The 21600-nt window shown below is 40.8% G+C and overlaps 1 protein-coding gene across 2 annotated transcripts in view; it reads left to right on the top strand.

Moving 5' to 3' along the window:
• The window catches only part of FNTB (farnesyltransferase, CAAX box, beta), a 132935-nt gene that overhangs the window by 23745 nt on the left and 87590 nt on the right, over nt 1–21600 (top strand). The gene's annotated exons all lie outside the window — the stretch shown is intronic.

Raw genomic sequence — 21600 nt, 5'->3', positions numbered from 1 at the left:
ATGCACAGCGTGACACAAGCTGAGCTTCCCCGGAGGGGCTGGGACTTGGTGATGGACCTGGTTACTTTAGGAGGAGCTTCATGGTTAGCAGTTGCATTCCCTGATAACTCACTTGATTAGGTTCTGAGTCACTGTCTGTTGTCTGGGGGCTCTGTGGACATATGTCCTGTGTGTTTCCAACACAAGGAACCTTTGATCATTTGGCATCCCTTTTCCACTCGCCATCAGAATAGGACCCTTGGACTTTTCTTTTATTCTTACTGAGGTATGACAGAGAATAGGAGGTACCAGTCTGGGAAGAAGAGGTTGTTGTTTTACAGGGGTTGGAGGTGGGAAAGGGAGAATAAAGGAGGAAAAATCCCCTGACTCAAAAGTCTTTGGACAGGTGTGAATGGAAAACAAAAATGTTCCTCTTGAGTTTGTCTCCTTTGTGGAAATAGAATATATCAGGGCTTCGGGTTTATTTCAGGAATCTGAAATTCCCCATTTTATCATTTTTCCTTATGAAAATGGGTGTTTTAAAGGATGCTGGTTAGTATGGTCATTAATATTAGAGTTGTTACACATTGTGGCTGAATGATTGAGTGTTAAAATCAGTGCGTCATGTTGATCAATGGAATCGAATTGAGAATTTGGAGATAGACCCCCAGATCTACGGCCGACTGATCTTTGATAAGGCCCCCAAAGCCACTGAACTGGGATATAACAGTCTTTTCAACAAACGGGGCTGGGAGAGTTGGATATCCATATCCAAAAGAATGAAAGAGGACCACTACCTCACACCCTACACAAAAATTAACTCCAAGTGGATCAACGATCTCAATATAAAAGACAGCACCATAAAACTCCTAGAAGATAATGTAGGGAAACATCTTCAAGACCTTGTATTAGGTGGCTACTTCCTAGACTGTACACCCAAAGCACAAGCAACAAAAGAAAAACTAGATAAATGGGAACTCCTCAAGCTTAGAAGTTTCTGTACCTCAAAGGAATTTGTCAAAAAGGTGAAGAGGCAGCCAACTCAATGGGAAAAAATTTTTGGAAACCATGTATCTGACAAAAGACTGATATCTTGCATACATAAAGAAATCCTACAACTCAATGACAAGAGTACGGACAGCCCAATTATAAAATGGACAAAAGATATGAAAAGACAGTTCTCTGAAGAGGAAATACAAATGGCCAAGAAACACATGAAAAAATGTTCACCCTCACTAGCTATTACAGAGATGCAAATTAAGACCACAATGAGATACCATCTCACACCAATTAGAATGTCTGCTCTTAAACAAACAGGAAACTACAAATGCTGCAGAGGATGTGGAGAAATTGGAATTCTGTATAATGGTTCAGCCACTCTGGAAGTCAGTCTGGGACTTCCTTAGAAAACTAGATATAGGGTTATCCTTTGATCAGCGATTGCAGTTCTCGGTGTATACCCGGAAGATCTGAAAGCAGTGACATGAACAGATATCTGCACACCAATGTTCATAGCAGCATATTCACAATTGCCAAGAGATGGAAACAACCCAGTTGTCCTTCAACAGATGAGTGGATAAATAAAATGTGGTGTATACACAATGATGGAATACTACACGGCTGTAAGAAGGAATGATGTCGTGAAACATATGACAACATGGATGAACCTTGAAGACATAATGCTGAGCGAAATAAGCCAGGCACAAAAAGAGAAATATTATATGCTACCACTAATTGTGAACATTGAAAAATGTAAAACAAATGGTTTATAGTGTAGAATGTAGGGGAACTAGTGACAGAGAGCAATTAAGTAAGCGGGAATGATAACCCAATAAGAACAGATAAACTATCACGGGTAAATTTAATGTTCTGGGAATGCCCAGGAATGACTATGGTTTGTTAATTTCTGATGGGTATGGTAGGAACAAGTTCACAGAAATGTTGCTGTATTAGGTTATTTTCTTGGGGTAGAGTAAGAACATGTTGGAAGTAAAGTTATTTTAGGTTAGTTGTCTTTTACTCCCTTGTTATGGATTGTTTGAAATGTTTTTTTATTGTATTAAAAAAATTTTTTTTTTATGTAGTTGATTTAAAACAAAAGAGTTAATAAAAAAAATGAAAAAAAAAATGCAGAGCCCCCTTGAGGAGCTGGTGGAGAATGCAGGGGTTTTGGGCTTCCCCATCTCGATGGCTGCTGAGGTGCTCACAGACATAGAGGACTGGTGGTTTGAGGGGCTGAGCCCTCTACCACAGGACTTGCCCTTGGGAAGACTGTTGCTGCAAAGGAGAGGCTAGGCCTCCCTATGATTGTGCCTAAGAGCCTCCTCCCAAATGCCTCTCTGTTGCTCAGATGTGGCCCTCACTCTCTCTAGCTAAGCCAACTTGGCAGGTGAAATCACTGCCCTCCCTCCTACGTGGGATCTGACACCCACGGGAGTGAATCTCCCTGGCAATGTGGAATATGCCTCCTGGGGAGGAATCTGGACCTGGCATCATGGGATGGAGAACATCTTCTTGACCAAAAGGGAGATGTGAAAGGAAATGAAATAAGTTGCAGTGGCAGAGAGATTCCAAAAGGAGCCGAGAGGTCACTCTGGTGGGCACTCTTACGCATAATGTAGACAACCCTTCTTAGGTTCTGATGAACTGGGATCGCTAGCAGTAAATACCTGAAACTATCAAACTGCAACCCAGAACCCATGAATCTTGAAGACGATTGTATAAAAATGTAGCCTATGAGGGGTGACAATATAATTGGGAAAGCCATATGGACCACACTCCCCTTTGTCTTGTTTATGGATGGATGAGTAGAAAAATGGGGGAAGAAAAAAAAAAGGCACCCAGTGTTCTTTTTTGCTTTTATTGTTCTTTTTCACTTTAATTTTTATTCTTATTGTTTGTGTGTGTGTGGTAATGAAAATGTCAAAAATTAATTTTGGTGATGAATGCACAACTATATAATGATACTATAGATAATTGAATGTACGCTTTGTTTTGTATGACTGCATGGTATCTGAATATATCTCAATAAAAATGAATTAAAAAAAAATCAGTATGTCAACATAAGTCTGAAGCCAAGCCTCACCATCATAGAATCAATTTGTAGGATGTAAGAACAAATCTGAAATTTTGTAAAATTTTGAATTGTTATACAATTTCAGTATTTAGCATTTAGTAGTCAAATGCTAAAAGTCTAACATTATCGCTCAAGAACAAACCTTGACTATTAGCTGAAGTCAATATTCAGATATTAGCAGTAAATCTGGATGACACATGGCTTGTTTGTATTTCTGAGGTCATTGTACTGATCAGATGTGATGGACTTACACACTCTCAGGACCACTGACGCATGCAGGTTCAGGGATGCCGGGAATGATGCTGAAGTAGGCGTTCACCTATTCAGCCCCTCAGAGGCCAAAGCTCAGTAGTAGATTTGGGCTGAAATTCAAGGCTGAGGCTGAAATTCAAGGCTGAGGTGCATTCTACAATTATTCTCCATCCCAGAAATGACTTTCATTTCTCTAAAACTGTGACATATGCATCCTATTCTGGAGTGAGGTAGTCAGTCCCAAGGAGATTTTTAATCATGCCTTTAACAGTTTTGTTCATCAGCACCCTACTTTCCAATGAGAGTTAAGTTTCCTTTCCTTCTGATTATTCTCCTTCCATACCCTTATGAATTTACCCTTTTCCATTAATTACATTTTCTTTAGTATGAAATCTGAAAAGCATAAACTACACTCACACATACATTCACACATCATTCTAAAATTGTTTTCTCTTGGGAAAAAGTAGCCTGGTGCTCCTCTGAAATGAGAAATGTCCCCTGTTTAAAGGGCACTGAAGGTTAAGTGTTGATTATGGCTCTGAAGCCAAAAAACTTTGAGAGTTAAAGCTCTCAAAGCAGTTCTCACACAGGCACCTCTGCTTAACTTTGATGTTTCGTGTCATTTCCTATATGTAACATTATTTTAGAATTTCCCAAATCCTGAGCAGTGGAAACATTTATTCTTCCATATAGTTGTTCTTTCAAAGGTCTTTACAAATAAGTCCATCTTTCCTCCCACCCTCCCTCAAGTGATTTATTACTGAAGTGCCAGAGGCTTACTTTTTTGTTTGTTTGTTTGTGTTTTGGAGTAATGAAAGTGTTCTAAAATAGATTGTGGTGATGAATGCACAGCGGCTTACTTTTCGACTAGAGAAGCCCCCAGGCTTTAGTGGGTTTTAAAAGTTCCCAGGAGCCACCTGTGGACTGAATCCCTTGTCCTGTCATCCGTCACAACCAAAGGCACAATTCTCAAGGATGGTTCAGTTTAGGGGCAGGAAGATGTGTGCTGTCTTCCTCTCTGCCATATTCATTTAAAGTCATGCATTCCTTCACTTATTCAGCAACAGTATCTAGAGTGTCTCGCAGGGGCTAGGAATTCGGCTGGACTTTAGGAAATAGGGGTGAGCAAAGGCTGCCCAGGGACTGCCCTGCTAGACCCCCAGTCTCATGAGGGAGGTGGCCGTTAAACAAATAAACACAAATACATCGTTACCAATGGGATGAGTGTCAGAATGAAGACAAGATGATCTAAGAGAGATGTTCTAACAGAAAGGATATAATTTAGGCTGGAAAGTTAGGGAAGGACTCTCAGAGAAACTGACATTCAGGTTGAGACCTAGGTGGTGAGTAGGAGTTGGCCAGTTTAGGGGGTGGTGGGAGTGTTCCAGGGAGAGGGAACAGCATGTGCAAAGGCCCTGAGCCTGAAAAGAGCGGTGCTTAAGGAGCTCAAAGAAGACAGTACAACTGGAACTCAGCGAGGGCATGACATGAGGTTGGGGAGAAGTAGGTGGAGGCAGACTGAAGCCGCTATTGGAGGGTCTTGGAGCCCAGTGGGTTAATCCATCATAAGAAAAGTAACTTACATTGCTGTCCAGTACACATACCTTTGCCAATTCATTCTCCAACAGTAGAAACCTGGCCCCCAATATCCTTAATATATTTAGTTATTTGATCAGTCCTCCTGTGTGTCCCATTCTCCTTTACCCCTCCTCTTCATAGCTGCACAGATGCCCTTTTTCCCTCACTTGAGCTATGACACCCTACATCCTCTTCTTCCTACCACTCCTGGGCAAAGTCTGTCTTGTTCTATTACATTTAATCAAATGGCTTCAAGGCTGAGTTCTTCATGAAAGAGAGAGGAAGACCTCCAGTTCTTCTCCTTACACAGAAAAGATTTTTGGTAGAGGTGAACTGAGAATAAAAAAATGTTAAGGCTCTTAGTACAGTTTCTGATTGACCAAAAGCAGTGGTTCTTGCTGGATGTATCCCTTCAATTTTTTTTTTTATCTTCATTTTATTGAGATATATTCACATACCACGCAGTCATACAAAACAAATCGTACTTTCAATTGTTTACAGTACCATTACATAGTTGTATATTCATCACCTAAATCAATCCCTGACACCTTCATCAGCACACACACAAAAATAACAAGAATAATAATTAGAGTGAAAAAGAGCAATTGAAGTAAAAAAGAACACTGGGTACCTTTGTCTGTTTGTTTCCTTCCCCTATTTTTCTACTCATCCATCCATAAACTAGACAAAGTGGAGTGTGGTCCTTATGGCTTTCCCAATCCCATTGTCACCCCTCATAAGCTACATTTTTATACAACTGTCTTCGAGATTCATGGGTTCTGGGTTGTAGTTTGATAGTTTCAGGTATCCACCACCAGCTACCCCAATTCTTTAGAACCTAAAATGGGTTGTCTAAAGTGTGCGTAAGAGTGCCCACCAGAGGGACCTCTCGGCTCCTTTTGGAATCTCTCTGCCACTGAAGCTTATTTCATTTCCTTTCGCATCCCCCTTTTGGTCAAGAAGATGTTCTCTGTCCCACGATGCCGGGTCTACATTCCTCCCCGGGAGTCATATTCCACGTTGCCAGGGAGATTCACTCCCCTGGGTGTCTGATCCCACGTAGGGGGGAGTGCAGTGATTTCACCTTTCAAGTTGGCTTAGCCAGAGAGAGAGGGCCACATCTGAGCAACAAAGAGGCATTCGGGAGGAGGCTCTTAGGCACAACCATAGGGAGGCCTAGCCTCTCCTTTGCAGCAACCGTCTTCCCAAGGGTAAAACTTATGTAGAGGGCTCAACCCATCAAACCACCAGTCCCCTATGTCTGTGGTCATGTTAGCAACCATGGAGGTGGGGTAGGCCAATACCCCTGCATTCTCCACAGGCTCCTCAAGGGGGCACTACATCTTTTTTTTCCTTGTTTTTCTTTTTTTTTTTTAACTTTCCCTTCTTTTTTAAATCAACTGTATGAAAAAAAAGTTAAAAAGAAAACAAACATACAATAAAAGAACATTTCAAAGAGACCATAACAAGGGAGTAAGAAAAAGACAACTAACCTAAGATAACTGCTTAATTTCCAACATGTTCCTACTTTACCCCAAGAAAGTTACCTAATATAGCAACATTTCTGTGAACTTGTTCCTACTATATCCATCAGAAATTAACAGACCATAGTCATTTCTGGGCATCCCCAGAACGTTAGCTTATCTGTTCTTCTTGGATTATTGTTCCTCCTTCCTTAATTGCTCTCTACTGCTAGTTCCCCTACATTCTACATTATAAACCATTTGTTTTACATTTTTCAAAGTTCACATTAGTGGTAGCATATAATATTTCTCTTTTTGTGCCTGGCTTATTTCGCTCAGCATTATGTCTTCAAGGTTCATCCATGTTGTCATATGTTTCACCAGATCGTTCCTTCTTACTGCCGCGTAGTATTCCATCGTGTGTATATACCACATTTTATTTATCCACTCATCTGTTGAAGGACATTTGGGTTGTTTCCATCTCTTGCCAATTGTGAATAATGCTGCTATGAACATTGGCGTGCAGATATCTGTTCGTGTCACTGCTTTCCGATCTTCCGGGTATATACTGAGAAGTGCAATTGCTGGATCGAATGGTAACTCTATATCTAGTTTTCTAAGGAACTGCCAGACTGACTTGCAGAGTGGCTGAACCATTATACAGTCCCACCAACAATGAATAAGAGTCCCAATTTCTCCACATCCCCTCCAGCATTTGTAGTTTCCTGTTTGTTTAATGGCAGCCATTCTAACCAGTGTTAGATGGTATCTCATTGTGGTCTTAATTTGCATCTCTCTAATAGCTAGTGAAGCTGAACATTTTTTCATGTGTTTCTTGGCCATTTGTATTTCCTCTTCAGAGAACTGTCTTTTCATATCTTTTGCCCATTTTATAATTGGGCTGTCTGTACTACTGTCATTGACTTGTAGGATTTCTTTATATATGCAAGATATCAGTCTTTTGTCAGATACATGGTTTCCAAAAATTTTTTCCCATTGAGTTGGCTGCCTCTTTACCTTTTTGAGAAATTCCTTTGAGGTGCAGAAACTTCTAAGCTTGAGGAGTTCCCATTTATCTATTTTCTCTTTTGTTGCTTGTGCTTTGGGTGTAAAGTCTAGGAAGTGGCCGCCTAATACAAGGTCTTGAAGATGTTTTCCTACATTATCTTCTAGGAGTTTTATGGTACTTTCTTTTGTATTGAGATCTTTGGTCCATTTTGAGTTAATTTTTGTGTAGGGGGTGAGGTAGGGGTCCTCTTTCATTCTTTTGGATATGGATATCCAACTCTCCCAGCCCCATTTGTTGAAAAGACCATTATGACTCAGTTCAGTGACTTTGGGGGCCTTATCAAAGATCAGTCGGCCATAGATCTGAGGGTCTATCTCTGAATTCTAAATTCGATTCCATTGATCTATATGTCTATCTTTGTGCCAGTACCATGCTGTTTTGGCAACTGTGGCTTTATAATAAGCTTCAAAGTCAGGGAGTGTAAGTCCTCCCACTTCGTTTTTCTTTTTTAGAGTGTCTTTAGCAATTCGAGGCATCTTCCCTTTCCAAATAAATTTGATAACTAGCTTTTCCAAGTCTGCAAAGTAGGTTGTTGGAATTTTGATTGGGATTGCATTGAATCTGTAGATGAGTTTGGGTAGAATTGACATCTTAATGACATTTAGTCTTCCTATCCATGAACATGGAATATTTTTCCATCTTTTAAGGTCCCCTTCTATTTCTTTTAGTAGAGTTATGTAGTTTTCTTTGTATAGGTCTTTTACATCTTTGGTTAAGTTTATTGCTAGGTACTTGATTTTTTTAGTTGCTATTGAAAATGGTATCTTTTTCTTGAGTGTCTCTTCAGTTTGTTCATTTCTAGCATATAGAAACATTACTGACTTATGTGCATTAATCTTGTATCCCGCTACTTTGCTAAATTTGTTTATTAGCTCTATTAGCTGTATTGTCGATTTCTCAGGGTTTTCTAGATATAAGATGATATCATCTGCAAACAATGAGAGTTTTACTTCTTCTTTTCCAATTTGGATGCCTTTTATTTCTTTGCCTTGCCGCATTGCCCTGGCTAGCACTTCCAGCACAATGTTGAATAACAGTGGTGACAGCGGACATCCTTGTCTTGTTCCTGATCTTAGAGGGAAAGCTTTCAGTCTCTCACCATTGAGTACTATGCTGGCTGTGGGTTTTTCATATATGCTCTTTATCATGTTGAGGAAGTTTCCTTCAATTCCTACCTTTTGAAGTGTTTTTATCAAAAAGGGATGTTGGATTTTGTCAAATGCTTTTTCAGCATCTATTGAGATGATCAATTGATTTTTCCCATTTGACTTGTTAATGTGTTGTAATACATTGATTGATTTTCTTATGTTGAACCATCCTTGCATGCCTGGAATGAACCCCACTTGGTCATGGTGTATGATTTTTTTAATGTGTCTTTGGATTCGATTTGCAGGTATTTTGTTGAGGATTTTTGCATCTATATTCATTAGGGAGATTGGCCGGTAGTTTTCCTTTTTTGTAGCATCTTTGCCTGGTTTTGGTATTAGATTGATGTTAGCATCATAAAATGAGTTAGGTAGTGTTCCATTTTTTTCAATGTTTTGAAAGAGTTTGAGTAAGATTGGTGTCAGTTCTTTCTGGAAAGTTTGGTAGAATTCCCCTGTGAAGCCATCTGGCCCTGGGCATTTATTTGTGGGAAGATTTTTGATGACTGATTGGATCTCTTTGCTTGTGATGGGTTGGTTGAGGTCTTCTATTTCTTCTCTGGTCAGTCTAGGTTGTTCATATGTTTCCAGGAAATTGTCCATTTCTTCTACATTATCCAGTTTGTTGCCATACAGTTGTTCATAGTATCCTCTTATAATTTTTTTAATTTCTTCGGGATCTGCAGTTATGTCACCTTTTTCATTCATTATTTTGTTTATATGGGTCTTCTCTCTTTTTGATTTTGTCAGTCTAGCTAGGGGCTTGTCAATCTTGTTGATCTTCTCAAAGAACCAACTTTTGGTGATATTTATCCTCTCTATTGTTTTTTTGTTCTCTATGTCATTTATTTCTGCTTTAATCCTTGTTATTTCTTTTCTTGTAGTTGGTTTAGGATTGGTTTGCTGTTCATTTTCTAGCTTCTTCAGTTGATCCATTAGTTCTTTGATTTTGGCTCTTTCTTCCTTTTTAATATATGCGTTTAGTGCTATAAATTTCCCCCTTAGCACTGCTTTTGCTGCATCCCATAGGTTTTGGTATGTTGTGTTCTCATTTTCATTCGTCTCTATCTATTTAGCAATTTCTCTTGCTATTTCTTCTTTAACCCACTGATTGTTTAGGAGTGTGTTGTTTAACCTCCAGGTATTTGTGAATTTTCTAAGTCTCTGATGGTTATTGACTTCTAATTGTATTCCATTGTGGTCAGAGAATGTGCTTTGAATAATTTCAATCTTTTTAAATTTATTGAGGCTTGTTTTATGTCCCAGCATATGATCTATTCTGGAGAAAGTTCCGTGAGCACTAGAAAAGTATGTGTATCCTGGTGATTTGGGATGTAATGTCCTGTATATGTCTGTTAAATCTAATTCATTTATCAGATTGTTTAGGTTTTCAATTTCCTTATTGGTCTTCTGTCTGGTTGATCTATCTATAGGAGAGAGTGATGTGTTGAAGTCTCCCACAATTATTGTGGAAACATCAATTGCTTCCTTTAGTTTTGCCAGTGTTTCTCTCATGTATTTTGTGGCACCTTGATTGGGTGCATAGACATTTACGATTGTTATTTCTTCTTGCTGAATTGCCCCTTTTATTAGTATGTAGTGGCCTTCTTTGTCTCTCAAAACATCCCTGCATTTGAAGTCTATTTTATCTGAGATTAATATTGCTACACCTGCTTTCTTTTGGCTGTAGCTTGCATGAAATATTTGTTTCCATCCTTTCACTTTCAGTTTCTTTGTGTCCCTGTGTCTAAGATGAGTCTCTTGTATGCAACATATTGACGGTTCATTTTTTTTGATCCATTCTGCGAATCTATATCTTTTAATTGGGGAGTTTAATCCATTTACATTCAACGTTATAACCGTGAAGGCATTTCTTGAATCAGCCATCTTATCCTTTGGTTTATGTTTGTCATATTTTTCCCCTCTGTCTATTAATATCCTTTATTGTACCCATACCGAATCTCTTTAGTACTGAACCTTTCTCCAAGTCTCTCTGTCCTGTCTTTGTTTCTCTGTCTGTAGGGCTCCCTTGAGTATCTCCAGTAGGGCAGGTCTCTTGTTAGCAAATTCTCTCAGCATTTGTTTGTCTGTGAAAAATTTAAGCTCTCCCTCAAATTTGAAGGAGAGCTTTGCTGGATAAAGTATTCTTGGCTGGAAATTTTTCTCATTCAGAATTTTAAATATATCGTGCCACTGCCTTCTTGCCTCCATGGTGGCTGCTGAGTAGTCACTACTTAGTCTTATGCTGTTTCCTTTGTATGTGGTGAATTGCTTTTCTCTTGCTGCTTTCAGAACTTGCTCCTCTTCTGTGTTTGACAGTGTGATCAGTATATGTCTCGGAGTGGGTTTATTTGGATTTATTCTATTTGGAGTTCGCTGAGCATTTATGATTTGTGTATTTATGTTGTTTAGAAGATTTGGGAAGTTTTCCCCAACAATTTCTTTGAATACTCTTCCTAGACCTTTACCCTTTTCTTCCCCTTCTGGGACACCAATGAGTCTTATATTCGGACGTTTCATATTATCTATCATATCCCAAAGGTCCATTTCGATTTTTTCAGTTTTTTTCCCCATTCTTTCTTTTATGCTTTCATTTTCCATTCTGTCATCTTCCAGGTCACTGATTCATTGTTCAACTTCCTCTAGTCTTGTACTATGAGTGTCCAGAATCTTTTTAATTTGGTCAACAGTTTCTTTAATTTCCATAAGATCATCCATTTTTTTATTTAGTCTTGCAATGTCTTCTTTATGCTCTTCTAGGGTCTTCTTGATTTCCTTTGTATCCCGTACTATGGTCTCATTGTTCATCTTTAGTTCTTTGAGTAGCTGCTCTAGGTGGTGTGTCTCTTCTGGTCTTTTGATTTGGGTGCTTGGGCTTGGGTTATCCATATCGTCTGGTTTTTTCATATGCTTTATAATTTTCTGTTGTTTTTGGCCTCGTGGCATTTGCTGAACTTGATAGGGTTCTTTTAGGATTTGTAGACCAATTGAAGTCCTTATCTCTAATTTATCAGATCTACAGCTTCGTGGAGTACACTTTCTCTAACTAACCAGCAGGTGGCGTCCACGAGCCACCTGTTCTCCACAAGCCAGTTCTCCCCTGCTTAGCCTTTTTGGTGAGTGGGGGAGTGAGTCTTGTGGGGTCCAATTGGTGTACCAAGCTTGCGTGTGTAGTTGGTGTTTCCTGCCCTGTATATGGGGCGTGTTTCTGGGCAGTCAGGGAGGGGGGGTGGCCCTAACAATCAAATCTCCCTGGTGATCCTAGAGTTTTAAAGCTGCTGCAATAGTCTAATCCTTCAGTTCAGTCCTGCCACAGTTTGTCTCTGCCACTGACCCACAAGTCCTTGATATTGGCGTATGGCTCCTGAGACTTGCAAGTGGGCCCCTCTTCCAGGCTGTGCACCCCGGGTCCTCTGTTGAGGGATGACTGTGCTATGTCACAGGTGAGTGCCGTCCCCCCAGGGCAGTTCTGGGCTGCTGGGCTGTGTAGGGAGGCTCCCAGTCTGCTGAAATGATGGCTGAATGGGGCTTTGTTAATTCACACTGCTCCACCTTCCCAACTCTGGGACAATCAGCTGAGGTTGCAGGGAAGGCTAATGTCCACGCCCAGTTTTGTGGTGTGTGCCTGTTATTTGAAGCACTTCCGTCACACTGGGTTGTCTGGGGCATCTGTGGGCTATGTGGCTGGCGATGGGCAGGAGTGTTTCCTGTCCACCAGGATGATGGCTGTGAGCGGACACCCCCCTTTTCTTGGGAAGTTGTGGTGTTTAGTGAATTTTCTCAGCCACTGGATTATTGCCTTTTGTCTCAGAAGTCTCCTAGTTCTGCTCTTGACTTGACCTGCCCAAATTGCAAGTCTTTGAAGCTTTCTGTATTGGGCTTCTTAGAGTAATTGTTTTAGAAAAAGAAAAAAGGATTAAAAAAAAAACAAACAAAAAAAACGGGCCCTCCTCAGAGATCTAATGGGTTATTGAAATGCTAAGAGACGAAGCAACCAGGGCCATTAAGGAAAGGTCCACAGGGCAGAGAGATCAGCTTTTCTTAGGGATTTGCATATGTGCCTCAGGGCCTGAGCTCTGCCCTTCCCCTTTCTGTGTTCACCAGAACTCCAAAAATCCTCCGCTTTTATTTTGGAGTTTTTCGTGTTGTTTTTTTTCTATGCCTGTCTCCTCTCTGCTGGGCTGGCTGCTCTCAGATTCTCTGGTGTCTGGTCTCAGTCTATCTATGGTTGGAGTTTGGATCAGTAGAATGTTTCTGATAAGGGCTGCCACTGCAGTTCTCCCTTCTCCTTCCCGGAGCTGACAGCCCCTCTTCCCAGGGCACTGAGCCTGGCAGGGAGGGGTGTGGGTCCCTTGGCCGCAAAAACTTACAGATTTCGCTGATCTCAGCAGTTCCACGTTTTCATGAGTGTTGTATGAAGTATGCCCAAAGTCAGATTGCTCTGTGGTGTCCAGTCCACGCAGTCCTGGCTTTCTACCTACTTTCCTGGAGGAGTATCTAAAACATTCAGCTTACCTGTGTGCCATCTTGCCCCGCCTCCCTTCCTTCAATTTAAAAGAACCATAAACCTCAAAGAGAAGTTAAAATTCAAATCAATTAACAATGTGGCCCTTGAAGCTCCAGATGAACACCCAGAGAAAGAAATATCTTTTCCAAGATTTTAGAATTTCATAATCATATTAGTGTATGCATATATATGTATGATTAAATGGATGAGAATAAAAAGAGTATAGTTTCCATTGTGGAAATGGTCACTGAAGAAAGTATCTCTTTCCCTGCTTGTTGCCAAAGTTTGTCTTCAGATGTAATCAGCTCAAGGAACTCAGAAGTCTCCCCTCTAGCAGGACTCCTAGGGCCTGGCTGTCCGTGAATGAGGTTCGTGGTGGGAGGAGAGATATTGGGGTGCTCCCCTATGGGCTGTCTCAGGCCCCATGTCCAGGGACCAACCTGGAGATAAGTAAAAGGTGACTGTGGCTTCCTTCAGTTAGATGTTTCCAAGCAGGTGGAGCTTCTGATCATTTCTTGTCATTTCAGGATTCTGAGGAGTAAGCTAGTCACCCTCGGGAGACAAAAGCATTTGCCTCTGAGGTCTTTTATTCCATGTGAAGTGAGAGGAGTGCTAAGACAAGGAAAAGGATTCCTTCCTCAGACTTTTTTTTTTTTAAATACGGGGAAGAATTTTTTTAGTTGCTTTATTTAGCTTCTCCAATATGGAAGATAGCTTTTGGTCAATTTGTTCTCCTGCCATGAATGAACACAAGATAACTGATAAAATGAACCCTTGAGCCAGAGCAAATATGTTCTTCAGTCTAGTCATCCCTCTCCTTGCCTTCTCTGTTGGATTGAATTTTTTTTTCAAAGGTAGATGGATATTTATTCATTCTCCATCTTGGGGAAAGGTCTCCATGCTTAGCAGGAAAAAACAGGAGGAAAAATCACATAGAAAAAGATCAATTTGGTGACTTAAAAAAATGAAACCCATAACCAAAATCAAAAGGCAGAGTCACACAACTGGAAATACAAATACCCACCTACCGTACAGAAAGGACAATGATCAAGGTCACCAATAAGCAAGGCAATAGAAAGTAATAACAGGATACCCTTTGATTTAACTTTTTTTAATTTTTATTTTGAAATAATTTCAAATGTATAGGACAGTTGCAAATACAATACAAACCCCATACAGAGAACTCAACCCCCGCCCCACTCCCAGATATCCATATCTACCAATTTTACATTTTGCTACCTTTGCAGTACCTTTCTTTCTCTTCCCTCCCTCCCTTCTTCCCTCCCTTCCTTCCTTCCGTCCTTTCTTCCTTTCTTCCTTCCTTCCTCCCGCCCTCCCCCCCCCTTTTTTTCAACTATATTTGTTATCTTTCTGTCAGTTATCTGTCTACCCATTTATCATCCTCTGAACATTTGAGAGCAGGTTGCATATATCATACTCCTTTAATTCATAACACTTCCATGTACATTTCCTAAGAACAAGGATATTCACTTATGTCATTAACTTAACTGCAGTTAATTCAAGAAAATTAATATGGACATAAAGCTTAAATTCTATATTCCAGTTTTTCCTTATGCCCCCTTTGAGCTTTTCTCCTCCATTCTTAGATGCACTCCAGTATCATATATTGCATTGATTGTGTTTAACTCTTAATTAACTCTTTTTTTTAAATTAACTATATCAAAAAAATTTAAAAAAAAAGATATACAGTAAAAAAACATTTCAAACAAACCATAACAAGGGAGTGAGAAAAAGACAACTAACCTAAAATAACTACTTTACTTCCAACATGTTCCTACTCTACCCCAAAAAATAACCTAATATAGCAACATTTCTGTGAACTTGTTCCTACCATACCGATCAGAAATTAACAACCCATAGTCATTCCTGGGCATTCCCAGAACATTAAATTTACGCACGATAGTTTATCTGTTCTTATTGGGTTGTCATTCCCCCTTCCTTAATTGCTCTCTATCACTAGTTCCCCTACATTCTACATTATAAACCATTTATTTTAGAAGTGTGTTGTTTAACCTCCAGGTGTTTGTGAATTTTCTAAGTCTCTGATGGTTATTGACTTCTAATTGTATTCCATTGTGGTCAGAGAATGTACTTTGAATAATTTCAATTTTTTTAAAATTTATTGAGGCTTGTTTTATGTCCCAGCATATGGTCTATTCTGGAGAAGGTTCCGTGATCACTAGAGAAGAATGTGTATCCTGGTGATTTGGGATGTGATGTTCTATATATATCTGTTAAATCAAATTCATTCATCAGATTGTTTAGGTTTTCAGTTTCCTTATTGGTCTTCTGTCTGGTTGATCTATCTATAGGAGAGAGTGATGTGTTGAAGTCTCCCATAATTATTGTGGAAACATCCGTTGCTTCCTTTAGTTTTGCCAGTGTTTGTCTCATGTATTTTGTGGCACCATGATTGGGTGCATAAACATTTATGATTGTTATTTCTTCTTGTTGAATTGCCCCTTTTATTAGTATGTAGTGGCCTTCTTTGTCTCTCGTAACATCCCTGCATTTAAAGTCTCTTTTGTCTGAGATTAATATTGCTACTCCTGCTCTCTTTTGGCTGTAACTTGCATGAAATATTTTTTCCATCCTTTCACTTTCAATTTCTTTGTGTCCCTGTGTCAAAGATGAGTCTCTCGTATGCAACATATTGATGATTTGTATTTTTTGATCCATTCTACCAATCTATATCTTTTAATTGGGGAGTTTAATCCATTTACATTCAACGTTATTACTGTGAAGGCATTTCCCAAATCAGCCATCCTGTCCTTCGGTTTATGTTTGTCAGATATATTTTTTCCCTCTCTCTCAATGTCCTTTAATGAACCAATATTGAACCTCTTTAGTACTGAACCTTTCTCCATATCTCTCTCTCCTTTATTTGTTTCTCGGTTGGTAGGGCTCCCTTTAGTATCTGAAGTAGGGCAGGACTTTCATTAGCAAAATCTCTCCGCATTTGCTTGTCTGTGAAAAATTTAAGCTCTCCCTCCAATTTGAAGGAGAGCTTTGCTGGATGAAGTATTCTTGGTTGGAAATTTTTGTCCCTCAGAATTTTAAATATGTCGTGCCACTGCCTTCTCACCTCCATGGTGGCTGCTAAGTAGTCACTACTTAGTCTTATGTTGTTTCCTTTGTATGTGGTGAATTGCTTTTCTCTTGCTGCTTTCAGTACTTGCTCCTTCTCTTCAGTATTTGAGAGTCTGATCAGAATATGTCTTGGAGTGGGTTTATTTGGATTTATTCTGTTTGGAGTTCGCTGGGCATTTATGATTTGTGTATTTATATTGTGTAGAAGGTTTGGGAAGTTTTCCCCAACAATTTCTTTGAATACTCTTTCTAGACCTTTACCCTTCTCTTTCCCTTCTGGAACACCAATGAGTCTTATATTTGGACATTTTATTTTATCTATCATATCCCTGAGATCCATTTCGATTTTTTTCTCCATTCTTTCTTTTGTTCTTTCATTTCCGTTCTGTGATACTCGAGGTCGCTGATTCATTGTTCAGCTTCTACTATTCTTGTACTATGAGTATCCAGAATCTTTTTAATTTGGTCAACAGTTTCTTTTATTTCACTAAGATCATCTATTTTTTTATTTACTCCTGCAATTTCTTCTTTATGCTCTTCTAGGGTCTTTTTCATGTCCTTTATATCCTGTGCCATGCTCTTCTTCATGTCCTTCATATCCTGTTCCATGCTTTCGTTTGTCTTTAGTTTTTTGATTAATTGCTCCAAGTACTGTGTCTCCTCTGATCTTTTGATTTGGGTGTTTGGGTTTAGGTTATCCATATTGTCTGGTTTTATCATAGGCTTTAAAATATTCTGTTGTTTTTGGCCTCTTGGCATTTGCTTTACTTGATATGGTTCTTTTAGGATAAGTAGGCTTATTCTAAGAAGAATCTCTAATTTGTCAGATCTACAGCTTGGTGGCATACAGTTTCTCTAACTAACCAGTTAATGGCGTCCGTGAGTCACCTATTCCCCTCAAGTCAGTTCTCCCAAACTTTGTCTTTGTGGTGTGTGGGGGTCTGATTCTTGTGGGGTCCAACTGGTACACCACATTTAGGTTTGTGGTTGGTGCTGTCCGCCCTGAATGTGGGGCTTGTGTCTGAGTGGTTAGGGAGGGAGGGCAGCTTTAACAGTCAAACCTCCCAGGTGTTGCTGGAGATTTAAGGCTGTTGCAAGAGTCTAAACCTTCATTTCAGTCTTGCCACAGATTGTCTCTGCCACTGACCCACAAGTCTTTGGTATTGGTATATGGTCCCTGGTATTTCTGAGTGGGTCCCTCTTCCAAGCTGTGTCCTTCTAGGGCCTCTGCTGAGGGAAGGTTGTGCTACATCACAAGTGTGCACCTTCCCTCAAGGGAAGTTCTGGGCCACTGGCCATGTAGGGGCGTTCCCAGCCTGCTGAAAGGATGGCTGAATGGGGCGTGTTAATTTTCCCCTTTTCGCACAGCTCTGCCTTCCCAGCTCCGGGACAGTTAGCTGCAGGTGCATGAAAGGCTTTTGTCCACGCCCGATATTGTGGCGTGTACGTGTGTTGCTGGAAACACTTTCTGTCACAATGGGTTTTTTGGCACAGCTCTGGGCTGTGGCTCCAGCACTGGACAGGGGCGTTCCCAGCCTGTCGGGAAGATGGCTGCAAGGGTTGTGGTTTTTTCCCCTTTTGTCTAACCTCTGCCTTCCTCGCTCCAAGACAATTAGCAGCGGGTGTGTGAAAGGCTTTCTTCCACTCCAGATATTGAGGCTTTTGCACAGCCTGTTCCTGCCACGCTTCACTGTGTGGTTCTCACTGCCATATCTGCAGCTGCTTTTGTTTTTTTTTAAAAGAGAACTAGTCCACTTCCAAATGCCAACCCTTGGTTTCCCCACACCACAGCGTGGCTGCCGGATAGTCAGCGGCTTACTCACTCATTTCAGAACGCAAACTCCTGGTTTCACCAAGTGCATGGTCCCTGTGGATTTAGCAGACCTTGTCCAGCTGGTGTATAGCTGGAACTGGTGTTCTGGGTCACTTTCTGGCTTTTTTCTTGTATTTTTCATGGAGGTATTTTTTGCCTTGTGTCTCCTAGCTGTCATCTTAGTTTCTCCTCCTTTGATTGAATTTTAACATCTGATCTTAAGTGTATGATACTTTTAAGTTGGAGGGACATAAATCCAGGGAGAACAGTGTCTTTTGGTCAGTCAGAAACTGACCTCAGCATTCCTTTATTCTTCCTTTTGTTCAACCAACAAATAGATGTTAAGAGCCTGCTCTGTGCTGGCAGCACGGTAGATGCTGAAGACAGACACGATCTCTTCCCACAAAGTTATAATATAGTTGAGTAAACAGGTGTTGTACAGAGGTAATGCCAATAAAGTAACCTGTTCCCTTTCCCCAGCATTATACTTGGGATCGCAGAATGTTAGAGTTTCAAGAAACTTTTAATGCTATCTGTCCTGACATATCTAAAGAAGTAGATAGCGTTCTCTTTCGGTGTAGAGTTGTCCCTTAGTCTCTAGCTTCTCTTTTTTAACGCCTTCCTAGAAAATGTTTTTGGGTAGAGGTGAATTTTGGGGTCAAATCCATAGTGAAGCATGGAATATTTAACTGTGGCTACTGAAGAGAATTTAAATATCAACCTTGAGAATGTGAAAAAGACAAAAAAGAAGTTGGGAGTTGGATGAGGTGACTCAACATCTTTAGGTATTTGGCATATTTGAATTCACTTGCCTGTTTTTTGGACAGAAAAGAATTGACCTATAGAAAACCCCGTTGTGAATCATTCCAGTATGAGTTAGAAACCAGGAGTTACAGCTCCAAATTCTGTGCTCGCCCTGACCACCTGGCTTGGATTGCTCAGCCTCCCCTCACTTTTCTGAGTGGGTCTCTGCCAGCCCTCATTTAATAGTCTTTTGGGCCGTCCTGGTTCTTCTCATCTGTCACTTCCATTGTGGCCTTGGCTTCCACCCAGCTCAGCATGGGCCAGCACGTATGGTGAGCTTTTGAAGAATTCACTTATCTCTTTCAGTTCCCTTACTCCTCTTTCTGCTCTTCCCATCTTGGCTTTCCTTACCACAGAATCTCCACTCACTGCTTCTGCTAGAGTTCCAGCAAGATTTTCAAGAAAAAAATCACCTGCTAGTGCCTGCTGATTGGCTTCACTAAAATTTTATACTACCTAGCCTCCGCTGGGCCTTCACTACTGCTTTAAGATCCTTTTATTCATCTCATGTAGATTCGCTAACACACTCACTGTGGTGGCCAATCCACAACTGTCCTGGGATCTTGCATCCTTTTTCCTGAGAAAATTGAGGCCATCCACATGAGTTTCCTCAGTTTCTCTCTTACCTACTTCAAAGTCCTATATTTGTCTAGCTTTACGCTCTCTCCCATGATTTCTGTCTCCAAGAATGTAGAATTCTTCCCTTTTGCAGACTCACTTCTGCTGAACTCTTGATCTTTGGGGACTCTCCTCCCTCCTCTTTGGGGACCTTACTTGATGGATGTTCTCTAGGCTTTTGCTTTTTCAGTCTTGTTTTGCCCACAAACATGTTCACCTCTCCTCTGTCTTAGCAGCCTGCCTTCGACCCGACACTTCCTCATGCTACTGCTATTTTAAAGTTTCTTCCCTTCATAAACACACTTAGATGTGGCCTTGGCCTCCTGACTGGTTTCCTGCCTCTTGTCCCCACCCCCGTCTACTCCATGTACTGTGATGAGGGTAGATCTAGAAAATGCAAACCCGACATACCTTAGACAAGTTGTTCTCATGTCTAAGATACTTCAGTAATTCCTTTTTGCTCTTAGATTTAAAAGCAAACTCTTCAATGCATGTACAAGTCCTGCATGATCTGATGCCTCTGTTTCTCTCCTGTCTGATTTCTCTCTGCTCATGACCTTGTACTTTTTGTTCCAGCTGAAATAAACTAACTTAATGTGCCATGATGTTCCCTTATCTGGAATACCTTCCCCACCCCCCACATTTTGCTTGTTTATTTGTGACCTTCAAGTCTTAGCTCCAATGATATTTCCTTTGGGAAGCCTTTTCTGATCCTCCACACCTTCCTTTGTGGTGCCCGAGCCCACTGCCCTTCCTTGCTCTCAGCGTTTATTGGACAGGACTGTAATTGCCAGTTAATTGTGTCCGTCTCTGGACCTCAGCTCTAGGGAGCAGAGTCAGCATCTGCTCCCAGTCCTGGACACTGCCTGTGCACAGGGGTAATCAGGGAGTTCTGACCACTGGGCCTTCTTGAAAGAGAAGTCGAGCCTGGCTTTCTCCTCTTCTTTATGATCTGCCCACCCTTGGCAGGCTGCAATCTGCCCTCATCACTGCCCTGAACTCTCTTGAAAGTCCCAGCTACTTGTGGTTTGTCCTCTTTTTCCTCAGGCTTGTGTAGCATTTGCTACTGTTAGATACCTCCATGGGACTCTCTCCTTTATTGTCTGCAACATAACATGCCTTTGTTCTCCAGCTTATGTCAGCTCTTTATTTCTCTCCTTCACTGGCTCTTTGTCTTTCTCTAAGCCCTTAAAGATGGTTCTTCACACAGTTCTGTATTCAGCCTTTTCTCTCTGCCCTTGTTCTCTTCTCTACTCCCATTGCTTCATCTGTCACCTCTGTGCAGATGAATGATTCCCACTCTGTGTATGTAACCTGGATCCCTCTCCCGAGCTTCAAATACGTGTTTCCAACAGCCTGATTGACATCCTCACCTGAATGTACTTCCAGTGCCTTAAACTGCACGTGTCCAGAAGTCAGCTTGTCATGTGTCACCACATTTGGGCCCTAAGTACTTCCCACTTGGTTGACTCTAACAGCTTCTTTCTCAGTGTCCCTCCTCATCTCTCTTCTCGTTGGTGTGTTCATTCAGTTCAGCTCATAAACACACACTGAATACCTGCTGCTGCCAGACAATTTTTTTTTTCTAAAGCATGGCACTGAACGTTTTTTTCTCAGCTCAAAAAATTTCAGGGTTTCTCTTTGCCTACTAAGTGAAGTAGGCAAATTCCTCAGCTAGCACTCCAGCCCCTCTAAGTAAGGCCTCAGCTATCTCTCCCACCATTCCTCTCTTATTCTGATTATTCACTTTAATTGCCCTACCTCTTACTCCCCTTGCATAGTTTATACCTGTCCAATCCGGTAGCCAGTCATGGGTATTTAAACTTAAATTAGTTGAACTTCAACAAAATTTAAAAATTCAGTTCCTCAGTCACACTAGCTGCATTTCAGGTGCTTGGTAGCCACATGTGGCTAGTGGCTACCATACTGGACGGTGCAGATTTAGAACATTTCCATTGTTGAAAGTTCTGTTGGGCACTGCAGCTCTGTACCTTCTTGTTGCTCTTCCTTTGGTCTAAACTATCCTCCCACTATCCTCCCTCCTTCCCATTTCTACCTGTAAAATTTTTCTCCCTCCATCAGGGCTGCACACCTCAAAGTCCACTTCATTCACTTGGCCTTTCCTGATCACTCCTTTTTTAATAAGGTGAGATTCCCCCTCCCTTCAGAGCCTTAGTAGCATTTT

Source organism: Choloepus didactylus, chromosome 4, assembly GCF_015220235.1.
Source record: "Choloepus didactylus isolate mChoDid1 chromosome 4, mChoDid1.pri, whole genome shotgun sequence".
In the NCBI taxonomy this organism is placed as follows: Eukaryota; Metazoa; Chordata; class Mammalia; order Pilosa; family Megalonychidae; genus Choloepus; species Choloepus didactylus.
This window is presented reverse-complemented; position numbering and strand designations above follow the sequence as displayed.